Source organism: Dipteris shenzhenensis, chromosome 16 (assembly GCF_047967505.1).
Source record: "Dipteris shenzhenensis isolate YYH24624 ecotype China chromosome 16, Dip_SZ_1.0, whole genome shotgun sequence".
NCBI classification, from domain to species: domain Eukaryota; kingdom Viridiplantae; phylum Streptophyta; class Polypodiopsida; order Gleicheniales; family Dipteridaceae; genus Dipteris; species Dipteris shenzhenensis.
This window is the reverse complement of record NC_141611.1, coordinates 24,173,179-24,177,198: the sequence shown is the minus strand read 5'-3', so window position 1 is coordinate 24,177,198 and position 4,020 is coordinate 24,173,179.

Below are 4,020 nucleotides of genomic sequence, written 5' to 3'. Positions count from 1 at the left end.
CACACCCATTCGATAAGTACTTAGTCAGATAACACACCTAATGGCGTGTTTTTTTGCAGATGTGCATATGATTAGGGCAAAAATGGTGTATAATGCGTGATCGACCATGCAAATCATATCCGATGGTGACAATACTTTGCACGCACCTCAACGTAGTTAAAACAGACTTGTGTGCAATGTGGAGTCCCCATCTTATAAGTACTTATTTGAATAACACACCTATGGCCGTGTTTTTATATGGTTGTGCATGACACTAAGGTAGAAACGGTGTGTTATGCTTGATCGACAATGCAAAGCATATCCGATGGGCACGATACTTTGCACACACCTTCAACTAGGTGGAACTGACTTACATGCAAAGTTGCATTCCCATCGCACAAGTGCTTGATCGGATAACACACCTAGCAGCGTGTTTTTTTACGGATGTGCATGGCACTAATGCAAAAATGGTATTTAATGCTCGATCGACCATGCAAAGCATATCCGATGCGCACGATACTTTGCACACACCTTTAACTAGGTGAAATAGACTTACATGCAAAGTAGCACGCCCATCCCATAAATGCTTGATCGGATAACATACCTAGCAGCGTGTTTTTTGACGGATGTGCATGACACTAGAGTAAAAATAGTATTTAATGCTCGATCGACCATGCAAAGCATATCCGATGGTCACAATACTTTGCACACACCTTCAACTTGGTGGAATTGACTTACATACAAAGTGGCACACCCATCTCATAAGTGCTTGATTAGATAACACACGTAGCACTGTGTTTTTTTAGGGATGTGCATGGCACTAAGGCAAAAATGGTATTTAATGCTCGATCGACCATCCAAAGCATATCCGATGGGCATGATACTTTGCACACACCTTAAACTATGTAGAATTGACTTACATTCAAATTGGCATTCCCATTGCATAAGTGCTTGATCGGATAACACACCTAGCAGCGTGTTTTTTTACGGATGTGCATGGCACTAAGGCAAAAATGGTATTTAATACTCGATCGACCATGCAAAGCATATCCAATGGGCATAATACTTTTCCTATACCTCAACATAGGTGGTATTAAAATGTTTTCAAAGAGGCACACCCATCCGATAAGTACTTCGTCAGATAACATACCTAAGTGCATGTTTTTTTGCAGATGTGCATACCACTAGGGAAAAAACGGTGTATAATGCGTGATCGACCATGCAAATCATATCTTATGGTGACAATACTTTGCACAACCCTCAACCTAGTTGAATTGGACTTGCGTGCAAACTGGAGCCCCGATCTGATAAGTACTAGTTTGAATATTACACCTAGGATTGTGTTTTTTGATGGTTGTGCATGACACCAAGGCGAAAACGGTGTTTTATGCTTGATCGACAACGCAAAGCATATCCGATGGGCATAATACTTTGCACACACCTTCAACTAGGTGGAATCGACTTACATGCAAAGTGGCACGCCCATCCCATAAGTGCTTGATCGGATAACATACCTAGCAGCGTGTTTTTTGACGGATGTGCATGACAGTAGAGCAAAAATAGTATTTAATGCTCGATCGACCATGCAAAGGATATCCGATGGGCACAAAACTTATCGTACACCTCAGCCTAGGTGGTATTGAAATGTTCTCAATGAGGCACACCCATCCGATAAGTACTTGGTCAGATAACACACGTAATGGCGTGTTTTTTTGCGGATGTGCATATCATTAGGGAAAAAATGGTGTATAATGCGTGATCGACCATGCAAATCATATCTGATGGTGACAATACTTTGCACCACCTCAACGTAGTTTAAATGGACTTATGTGCAAAGTGGAGCCCCCATCTGATATGTACTTATTTGAATAACACACCTATGGCCGTGTTTTTATATGGTTGTGCATGACACTAAGGCAAAAACGGTGTGTTATACTTGATTGACAATGCAAAGCATATCCGATGGGCACAATACTTTGCACACGACTTCAACGACGTGGAATTTACTTACATGCAAAGTGGCACGCCCATCACATAAGTGCTTGACCAGATAACACACCTAGCAGTGTGTTTTTTTACGGATGTGCATAGCACTAAGGCAAAAATGATATTTAATGCTCGATCGACCATGCAAAGCATATCCGATGGGCACGATACTTTGCCCACACCTTCAACCAGGTGAAATTGACTTACATGCAAAGTGGCATGCCCATCCCGTAAGTGTTTGATCGGATAACATACCTAGCAGCGTGTTTTCTGACGTATGTGCATGGCACTAGAGCAAAAACAGTATTTAATGCTCGATCGACCATGCAAATGATATTCGATGGGCACAAAACTTTTTGTATACCTCAACCTAGGTGGTATTGAAATGTTCTCAATGAGGCACACCCATCCGATAAGTACTTGGTCAGATAACATACCTAATGGCGTGTTTTTTTGCGGATGTGCATATCATTAGGGGAAAAATGGTGTATAATGCGTGATCGACCATGCAAATCATATTTGATGGTGACAATACTTTGCACGCACCTCAAGGTATTTGAAACGGACTGGCGTGTAAACTGGAGCCCCCATCTGATAAGTACTTATTTGAATAACACACCTATGGCCGTGTTTTTATATGGTTGTGCATGACACTAAGGCAAAAACGGTGTGTTATGCTTGATCGACAATGCAAAGCATATCTGATGGGCACAATACTTTGCACACATCTTCAACTAGGTGGAATTGACTTACATGCAAAGTGGCATGCCCATCGCATAAGTGCTTGATCAGATAACACACCTAGCAGCGTGTCTTTTTACGGATGTGCATGGCACTAAGGCAAAAATGGTATTTAATGCTCGATCGACCATGCAAAGCATATCCGATCGGCACGATACTTTGCACACACCTTCAACTATGTGGAATTGACTTACATGCAAAGTGGCATTCCCATCGCATAAGTGCTTGATCAGATAACACACCTAGCAAGCGTGTTTTTTTATAGATGTGCATGGCACTAAGGCAAAAATGGTATTTAATGCTCGATCGACCATGCAAAGCATATCCGATGGGCATAATACTTTTCCTATACCTTAACCTAGGTTTTTTTAAAATGTTTTCAAAGAGGCACACCCATCCAATAAGTACTTGGTCAGATAACATTCCTAAGTGCGTGTTTTTTTACGGATATGCATACCACTAGGGAAAAAACGGTGTATAATGCGTGATCGACCATGCAAATCATATCCGATGGTGAAAATACTTTGCACACACCTCAACCTAGTTGAAACAGACTTGCGTGCAAACTGGAGCCCCCATCCGATAAGTACTAGTTGGAATAACACACCTAGGACCGTGTTTTTTCATGGTTGTGCATGACACCAAGGCAAAAACGGTGTTTTATGCTTGATCGACAATGCAAAGCATATCCGATGGGTACAATACTTTGCACACACCTTCAACGAGGTGGAATTGACTTACATGCAAAGTGGCACGCCCATCACATAAGTTCTTGATCAGATAACACACCTAGTAGCGTGTTTTTTTACGGATGCGCATAGCACTAAGGCACAAATGGTATTTAATGCTCGATCGACCATGCAAAGCATATCCGATGGGCACGATACTTTGCACGCACCTCAAGGTATTTGAAACGGACTGGCGTGTAAACTGGAGCCCCCATCTGATAAGTACTTATTTGAATAACACACCTATGGCCGTGTTTTTATATGGTTGTGCATGACACTAAGGCAAAAACGGTGTGTTATGCTTGATCGACAATGCAAAGCATATCTGATGGGCACAATACTTTGCACACACCTTCAACTAGGTGGAATCAACTTATATGCAAAGTGGCATGCCCATCCCATAAGTGCTTGATCGCATAACATACCTAGCAGCGTGTTTTTTGACGGATGTGCATGACACTAGAGCAAAAATAGTATTTAATGCTCGATTGACCATGCAAAGGATATCTGATGGGCACAAAACTTTTCGTACACCTCAGCCTAGGTGGTATTGAAATGGTCTCAATGAGGCACACCCATCTGATAA